The sequence below is a fragment of the Phoenix dactylifera genome, chromosome 18 (assembly GCF_051530095.1).
Source record: "Phoenix dactylifera cultivar Ajwa chromosome 18, Ajwa_hap1_PhDact_Kaust_v1.1, whole genome shotgun sequence".
NCBI lineage: Eukaryota > Viridiplantae > Streptophyta > Magnoliopsida > Arecales > Arecaceae > Phoenix > Phoenix dactylifera.
This window is the reverse complement of record NC_143207.1, coordinates 223,878-233,359: the sequence shown is the minus strand read 5'-3', so window position 1 is coordinate 233,359 and position 9,482 is coordinate 223,878. Positions and strand designations below refer to the sequence as shown.

General features: G+C 39.3%; 1 long non-coding RNA gene across 1 annotated transcript; it reads right to left on the bottom strand.

Moving 5' to 3' along the window:
- Positions 1–5,387: 5,387 nt before the first annotated feature.
- On the bottom strand, positions 5,388–6,385 carry LOC149750857 (uncharacterized). The gene is made up of 3 exons (XR_016398950.1): positions 6,246–6,385; positions 5,652–6,159; positions 5,388–5,542 (listed from the first exon to the last, which is right to left on the bottom strand). It is a non-coding gene; the product is annotated as an uncharacterized LOC149750857 (long non-coding RNA).
- Between the last annotated feature and the right edge of the window lie 3,097 nt (positions 6,386–9,482).

Below are 9,482 nucleotides of genomic sequence, written 5' to 3'. Positions count from 1 at the left end.
ACATTAATAATATGAATGAAAAAGATGCATTTTATTTATTCAATAATAATAAAGTCAAGTACAAATTATGTCCTAGAATTAATAATGTGTCAGCCAAAATTGGCTTCTAGGGCATACATCTAACAATTTTTCCTTCGATTCCTGATCAAATAAGACCAAAAGAAAAATTGAAAAAGAAAAAATAGTAGGAGAGAAAAAAAAGGAGATAAGAAAAGTAACAATAATAGAAAATAATTTATATATATATATATATATTTGAAAGTTTTTTTTAATTAATTAATTTTTTTTTAATGATAGGAAAAATAACTATGCAAGCAATCCTCGGCAACGGCGCCAAAAATTGATCGGTTCTTTCAATTTTGAAAATAAACCACGCAATAGCATGTATCCTGTAGGATAGTGATTACGAATGTCGGTCCGCAGGGATTGAAGAATAAGTTATTTTTCTTTTAAAAATAAATCAAGAAGAATGATTTGCTAACTTGATTTAACTAAATTAATCTATGAGTACGAATTGAAATTTATCAAAGTAGATAGATCTAGGATTTGGAGTCCACCGCGTAGCATTGCATTAGGGACTGTGTTCTTAATTTTTATCTTTTGGAGAGGCATGCAAATTGGCTACAAGCCTTTTAAAATAAAAGCATAAAGAGTGTTAGGAAGATCCATCTTCGGTGTAGCATGAAGTGTCTACCTAAGTATGCTAATCTATGGTGCATCACACCTCATCTTCCTAGGCATGGATCATCTTAGACTACTTTAGCAAACATGAATAGTAACTAGCATGCTCAAAGTTTAAATATCATAAAGGAATATTTCATTGAAAATTAGAATTTAAACAAGCTCCAAAAATATTAAAAAAAATAAGAACTACAATGTGTTGCCCAGATAGACAACCCAAGAGGGGGGGGGGGGTGAATTGGGTTTTAAAATAATTATTGCAATTAAAGACTTTGTGAGTAACTAATTAAAACTTTTCGCGAGTGGATTAATTAGTTGCTATATGCAGTGGATGAAGGAAAAGTAAGAGACAATGAAGCAATCACAAACACAAGCAATTTTATAGTGGTTCGGAGCTAACCCTTGCTCCTACGTCCACTCCCCAAGCCTCACTTGGGAATTCACTATAATCCTCGGATTACAGCCGGTAGTTTTACAAGTTCACAACCCAACTTGTTGTTTTACGAGATCACAACGAACTCGGTCGGTTTACATAGGCTCACCGACTAGAACCACCCGATTGTTTTTCCGGGATCACAATCAAACCCTTACACCGTTGGTTTTAACCTTGGCTCACCAACAAATCTTAACACCCTTGATTCAATCCCTTGATTGAATCAAGTAAGAAACAAATAGTTTGAAACAAACAGAAAAAAAAGGAAGCTTCTCAAAAGCGTATTTAAACAATTTAAGCAAGGAAGAGTAAGAAGCCCTCAAACTGATTTTGGAGATGGAGGAAGGGGCTTTTCAAACTCTTTGACTCCTCTTGAATTTGATGTAGACTTGCTGTCAGGAGGAGAGCCTTGAATGTGAGGAAGAGAGTTGGAGAGTCGACTTCAATGCACTTCTTCCTTCTTTTTCGTGTAATCACTCTAGAGAGCTTGTGGTTGGTGGAAATCCCTTTTGCTTTTAATGGAGTCTCTTTTTGTTACTCTATTACAGTTCCCTCAGGCTATTTAAGCCATTCCCAAAGAAAAATAGCCGTTAGACACATGTTTCTAGCCGTTCTGCACATTCTGCAACTCCTGACAATGTTTCCGTTGGGATCGGAGTCGACTCGCGCGATCTGGAGTCGACTCGCCTGTTGCAGGAGTCGACTCATGCTTTTCTAGAGACGGCTCGGCAACTATTCTGGATTTGAATTAAAGTGTTGTCTTGACTTAGAGTCGACTCGACTGAACCTAGAGTCGACTCCCCAATGTCTGGAGCTGACCCGGCACTTTTGGAGACGACTCATTCTAAGGAATCCAAAGATCCTTCTTTCAAGTTTTCTCACTCGAGTCGACTCGGATATTCTGGGAGTCGACTCGGCACTCAGAGCCCGAAATCTCGATCTTCTGTCTGTTGACCTGTGCTGTCTCGGAGTCGACTCGAACTGTGCTGGAGTCGACTCGGTTCTCAGTGTCCGAAAAACAAATCTTCTGTCATAGGGGTTACGTTGCCTCGGAGTCGACTCGAACTGTCTCGGAGTCGACTCGGCTCTCAGAGACGAAAATATAGTCTTCTGTCTTTGAGGTTGCGCTGCCTTGGAGTCGACTCGGACTTTGCGGGAGTCGACTCGGCTCTCAGACATCGAAGTTGGCTCTCTGACTTTTAGCCTTGCATTTCTCTGGGAGTCGACTCTTGCTTCCTTAGGAGTCGACCTGCCAACCATCGGAGTCGACTCGAGTTCTTCGGGAGTCGACTCGGCTCTCAGAGTCCAAAATGGCTTCTCTGTCTTTCTGTCTGTTACTCCATGGAGTCGACTCGTACTACGCTGGAGTCGACTCGGCAAGCATCGGAGTCGACTCGAATTCTTCAGGAGTCGACTCGTTGACAGGTTCTGAGATGATTCTTTCTGTCCGACTGTCTGTTCTCAGTCGGAGTCGACTCGTAATGTGCAGGAGTCGACTCGAGCTTGTGCCAGTGCTTCTGATACGCTTGGAGTCGACTCATAATCTTCCGGAGTCGACTCGAGACTCAGACTTTGGTTCAAATTGAATTCTTTACTTATCCAAAATGTATTGAACCAAAGCTAGAGACACTTAACCATAAATTTATAAATATTTGACTGAAACACTAGATTGAATTCATTAGTATAACATAGGATATACTCAAATGCTTTGAGCTCATCAAAATCAAATAGGGTTATAATCAATCACTCCACAATCTCCCTCTTTTTGATGATGACAAAACATTGAGTATTTGTAAAGTGAATTGCTCAACCAAAAAGGAGATTTATAGTAAAGTTTTAAAATGAATTCAAGTGTCTAGTCATTTAATTTATCCAAAACTGAAAGGTGTGAAACAGTAAATTCTGAAGTTAAAGCTCCCCCTTTCATTTGGAATTATATAAGCCTTCATGTCATGCAATCAATTGTTTGGCTTATATATATTTAATGAGTTTGCTTTCTTAAGATTTCAGATTCTCCCCCTCAACACATGCATTCAACTTTGTTTAGATTCTCTGAATTTTCTTTTAGTGTATTGAAGCTTTTGAACTTAAATTTTTGGTTTTAGAGAAAAAATCTGCCAATTTGTTCTTGAGTATGATTCAACTAATCTCCGAATATCCCTTGAATAGATTCTAGAGATTACTCCTTTAGGAGCCCCAACAGAGAGATAATGAGCCTCGAGGTATCGAATCCACTTAAAACAAATTATTTTGTGCTTTAAAAGTTTTCTTTTTATTGATTCCCTTTACATGTCTATTCAATATATTTTCTCCTCCTTTTTGTCATCATAGCAAAAAGGCAGAAAGCATAGTAAGATGCAAAAACTCAAGAATGCACAATTTTTGAAAAGAAATTCTACTCATTGTATTTATCCAAAATTAAGTACAAGTGTGATTACATATCAAGTGAGTCCTCAAGGAACTTTACATCACAAAGTAAAAAAAAATACTAAGGTTTCTTTGTGGTGGAGGATGTGGCTCCCTTGCTCAGTCTAGTGTGTTGGATGACCATGCTTAGCCCCTCATTGATGTTTCTCAGCTATTCAAGAATCTCCGAGGTGGCTCTAGACTGAATAGTTGATATGTTGTTCACACTTTCTTGGAGGGTGTCGAGCTTAAAGATCAGTGCGTTGGCTAGTCTCTCAGCACCCTGACTCTGGTTGCCTAGTTCCTTTTTGATGCTATCTCGCATCTCCCTTGTGTTGTCCTTGACGTCACTTATGTTCCAGTATTGTCCTTGAACTAGACTTCGGATGTTGAATATCTCCTCCCTCAGATTTGCAACCATCTCCATCACGGCTGCTAAGGAGGGTACTAGCTGAGTGAAGGGAGCACTCTGAGGGCCTCGGATCTCCCTCAGTAGATCATCTCGGAGATCCCTCACGATCTCCTGCCGCAACTCCTGGAGCTGCTCAGGAGATATCCGGACCTCTAATGGCTGAGAAGGTGGTGCAGTGGAGGGTCCGGCTGAAGTAGATGGTGCTGAAGTGGAGGGATAGGTGGAAAAATCTGAGTCATGATCAGGGCTGGGGGAGTGTCGAGTAGTAGGGTCAGAAGGTGTGGAAGTGGATGGTTTCCGTACCCAGACTCCCTCAACCTTATGGAATCCCATCCTCTGAAGAGTCCCCTCACCCATGCGATCTGTGTATCGCAGTGAGCGAGAGGGTTCCCCCTCAGGAATGGGGATCTCTAACTCCCTAAAGATCAAGGTATATAGCATGCCATAGGGAAGACTGAGCCTAGGTTTGTCTAGAGGCTCACATAGGTATTTGTAGATGAGTTTTGGGAAGTTGATTGGAGTATCTTGAAGAATGTAGAACATCAGGGCTAGGTCCCTCTCAGATACAAAATCAAAACAGCCTGTCTTGGGGAAGAGGGTCCTAGATATGATACTTAAGAGGAGCCGCATTTCAGCTGATAGCTGATTTGCAGACACCTCTTCTAGGGGGAACTGAGGTGGACTCTCTAGTATGGCCGTAAGGGCCTCAATCCTATCTGTGGGGTGAGAGAGAAACACTCACTACAGTAAAAAGGACCTTACCCGACGCTTTTTTGGAGCTTTGCCGACGCTAATTAGCGTCGGCTAAAATACCCCCGACGCAAAGCCAAGCGTTGGCAAAGCGTCGGATATACCAGAGTGGCAAAAGTTTTTGCCGACGCTTGAGTAAAGTGTCAGCAAAAACATGGCTTTACCGACGCTTATATAGCGTCGGCGATAAAGCGACAGAGCGATTTTTCCGACGCTTTTTTGCGTCGGCAATTCCTGATTTACCGACGCTTGTATAGCGTCGTCGGCATTAACCTTTTCCCGACGCTTTTAAGCGTCGGAAATTGCTCAATTGCCGCTTGTGCTACGACCTTTTTTACCGACGCGTAAAAGCGTTGGTAATTGTCTCGGTTTCTCCGACGCTTTTTTGCGTCGGCAATTCATGATTTACCGACGCTTTTAAGCGTCGGAAATTGCTCAATGGACGGTGGTGCCACGACCTTTTTTACCGACGCTTAAAAGCGTCGGAAATTGTCTTTTTTATAAAAAAATAAAACGATAATCAGTATTATAAAATACAAATTACAAAACATATATTATAACAATATGAACCTGTATTACATTGATACATTGACACAAATACTCAGATCATTCAAAATATGAATATTGATATATCTGATTAAAACTCCATGTTTTTGACTCATATATCAGAAAAGCTGCCATACAAATTACAATGTACACTGAAAAAGCAAATTACAATGTACTCTGAAAAAGCAAATTACAATGTACTCTGAAAAAGCAGAAACATATACATATCAAACTCATAAAAGATAATCTAGAATGCATCAGGGACGGGATTCAGCTCCATCATCATCTCTACTAGCGTTTGAAGTATCAGGAATCTACAAAAAAAATAAAAAAAAACTTTAGAAGTTAAGAATAATGTGATACATTAACTCATATATCATAATTGATAATATGTAAAATATTAAAATATATATAGTTATTTACCTGAGAAGGGAGAAACCATTGTAACATGGAAGAAATATTCGTAAGCTGAGACTGCAAATTTGCTTGGTTTTGCTTCAACTCATCAATAGTTGCTTGAAGCCGACGAACTTCTGCAGTGTTACTAGATTCTCTGGCATTTCTTGTATATGTGCCCACTGAAGACAATTAAGTGGGGGTAACTCCAACGCCGTAACCCCTCACTCGACCATAACGCTCTGGGCCCATCAATTCAGCGAGCACTTCAGCTTCAATATTATGGGTCGCGTCGGATGATGATGACCCCCCGACGCGCTCCGAAATAAGATTTGTTGCCCTATCATATATCTCTCCAAAAAAAAATCAAATTAATGTATGCGAATAATAGAACCAAAAAAAAATACAGCACAAGTCAAAGATGAATACATACAACTATATCTCTTGACTCCTCTCGGACAAAGCTGCCATCTCGGTGGGTGTGAGTCATCCTATAAAACTCCACCCTACCAGGCTCCCTCCCATTATCATCCACCTACAACAAAAAGTATATTTCAAGAGTATACATACTATATGATAGAATAATTTAAAATAAATTTAAATTATTTCAAGAAAGCTTACGAATTCAGCTCTACGCCTCGCATAACTCATGGAGCCTGAAGTGTGAGGAACAGTCTGTGATGCTCGAGCAGCTCTACCAATATTGGAATATGTCTTCCCCGAAAAGCAATAAACAATGTAATGCATAAAATGTATAAATTTCTAATCTATAATAATAGTAAATACAATCTAAGGTATTGAAAAAATATACACAACCTGAGATCTCTCGAAAAACAGTAGTGGACAAGCTCCCTCCACTGATGAGAGATTACATCTGGAGGACAAACACGGGCCACCTCCTCTTCAGTCATGCCCTCGTGCTTCCAATCCGCCTTTAGCTTCGCCTTATATTCTTTCCATTTGCGGTTGACGGACTTCAGCACCCAATCATGGCTATTTGCAGGAAGGACAAACTTTGTCTACATCAAAGTCAAAAATGTTATATCAATGTTAAATCAAAAAATAATTGAAGATAGTAAGCAAATTCAATTCTTTACCTCAACAACTCTAAGAAGCTCAACCTTATACGAAGGAAGCATTTCGTTCCATTTCGTATAGTTGAGTGGACACAATTGTCCCTTCCGCGCAACCGATCCTAAAAAAGTTGATAAAATGCTTGCAGCATTCTTGATGGGCTGCCCCAGTTCGTTGCAATGGACGATAATCTTCTCATCCTCAGGTAGGCTCCATACGTCCCGTGCTCGAGTGGGCCCTCGTGTTCTCCTCACTCTCCCCAGTCCATCTATAAAATAACAAGTCCATTAAAGGTAAATGATTTAAAATAGTTAGAACTGGAATGAACATCTAGCCATTAAAAGCAAATGATTTAAAGCAAAATAGTTAAAACTGGAATGAACTCATAAGCAAATGATTCGGGTGTACTATTTCTAGTTTTTGCCGTGGCAAATGATTGTCAAAATATTAGGTTAATTCTTTTTATTAGAATGAAGAGACATTAATCAATTGCTTTGCAGTGAACTGCATGAGAAATTTGGTGTCCCACAACAAACTTAGTCAGATTACTGTTTGATGTCAAACTGCATGGTAGTGAGAGTCCATATAACATTTGAGAAACTGGGCATTAAGTATCATGATCAATCGGCAAATCATCAATAGATATATGGCATATCCGAGCATAATACTAAACCTTAGAGCTAGAATTGGAGACGTATTGTTTTTTGCTCACTCAACAAGTGGTGTAATCACCAAAGAAGAAGAAGCCATAGGTGGAAAGCTGACTAGTGTGAAGTGGAACAGCAGTCCAGAACCATATCAGCCTAGATGAATGACAGGAGGGATAAGAAAAATGAAGAATTACATGTGTGCAAGACAAGCTCCCATCAATTATCAGATGCTCTATGTAAGTTTTAGAGGTTCCCGACACAATGTGAGCAGCCACTGTAGCTCAAAAAACTAGGTTGTCTTCTGACAGCCTTCTCATTAGCTTCAGAAGAAACTTTATTAGCATGTCAATGGTGAGCGCATCAGTTGAAAAGGCATGACTAATCAAAGGAAAGACTGCAGTCATTGTCATGAAAATGTGCAAAATAGAGGGAAATAAACGCCTTGGAGACACAAAAGCCATCTTCATTGAACAAACGAATGAAATGATGCTTTTGATTGAAGAAAATGGAAGGTTTGAACAAACACTTAGTAGAACAAAGACCTGTTCCCACTTAGTAGCTCAAAGTGAACAAACACTGTTCAATAAGTGTATTAGACCAAGATGGGGTTGCATCATATTTTTCAGATAATAGAGACCAGCATGAGATTGCCACCATAATCATAGAGCACCAGCAAATTGATTATCGCAAGCGCAAATATCTCATCCCAAGCCATAAATAGTTTTGATCAATCAGAATAGGTTTATGAAGCTCCATGATGGTCTCAGGTGATGAGGTGAAGAGATACCATGAAATATGAGCAAGTGTTTGTAATGAATTTGATTTTCATCAAGGTGTGAAAATCTAATATCGTAATTCCTTTGTGGTCGATTAAAAGCAGTTTCAACTCCTTCAAGGTATCTCGAGCAGAATGTCAAACACTCATCAGCAATATATCCCTCCGCAATCGATCCCTCGGGATAGGCTCGATTGCGTACATATTCCTTTAAGCGCACAAGATACCTTCAACAGTAAATTTTAATGCTCAACATCAACATCGAGGAAGATAATAGAATATATATTCATATTAATAATAAATATGGACATTAGAGTTTAGAATATCACCTCTCAATAGGATACATCCATCGGTAGTGAACCGGTCCACCAAGTTTAGCTTCCGCCGCTAAGTGAATGAGTAGATGAACCATAATAGTAAAAAACCCAGGAGGAAAGATCTTCTCCATATGGCACAGTGTTAGTGCAATATTAGACTCCAATTGATCAAGCTTCTTGGGATCTAGAACTTTGGAACATAATGCCTTAAAGAAGGATGATAAATGAGTCACAATTGCAAGAACTTGTTTCTGTGTTGATGATCTTAAAGCCAATGGGAAGATATCTTGCATCAAAATATGGCCATCGTAACTTTTAAGATTCATAAGTTTTCGCTCTTTAAGATTAACGCATCTTGAAATATTTGATGCATACCCATCTGGAACCTTCATATTTTTCAAAACCGTTAGAAAAAGATCTTTCTCTGGAGTAGACATTGTGTAACATGCAGGAGGTATAAAATATTTATCATTGGGTTGTTCTTTCGGATGAAGCTCTTGTCTTATGCCCATGTCTTTCAAATCAAGACGCGCTTTCAAGTTGTCTTTAGTCTTTCCTTCAAGATTTAACATTGTTCCAATCAAATTATCACAAACATTCTTTTCTATATGCATGACATCAAGATTATGTCGAAGAAGATTATACTCCCAATAAGGTAATTCAAAGAAAATGCTCCTTTTTTTCCATAACTGCTTCTGTGTAGATACCGAGTTTGTGCCATCGTCATTTTCCTGTTCATAAATACTGTCATCATTCTCGAAGTTGTCAGCATCCTCAAAAACCTGTGTCACTGAGCTGCCAACATCCCCTCTTCCCCGCTTCTTTGAACTGTTGAATGCCTTACCAGGTATATAGTTAGTGCCATGAGTTTGTTTAAGAACTTCAGTTCCAGTTGGTGGAATAGGTGCAGATCGCAACTCTATGGTACCATCAAACTGATTATTCTGATGTCGAAATGGATGATTTGCTTCTAACCATCTTCGATGACCCATGTAACAGAATTTTCCTCCATGTTTTAACCAATATGAATGAGTTAAATCTC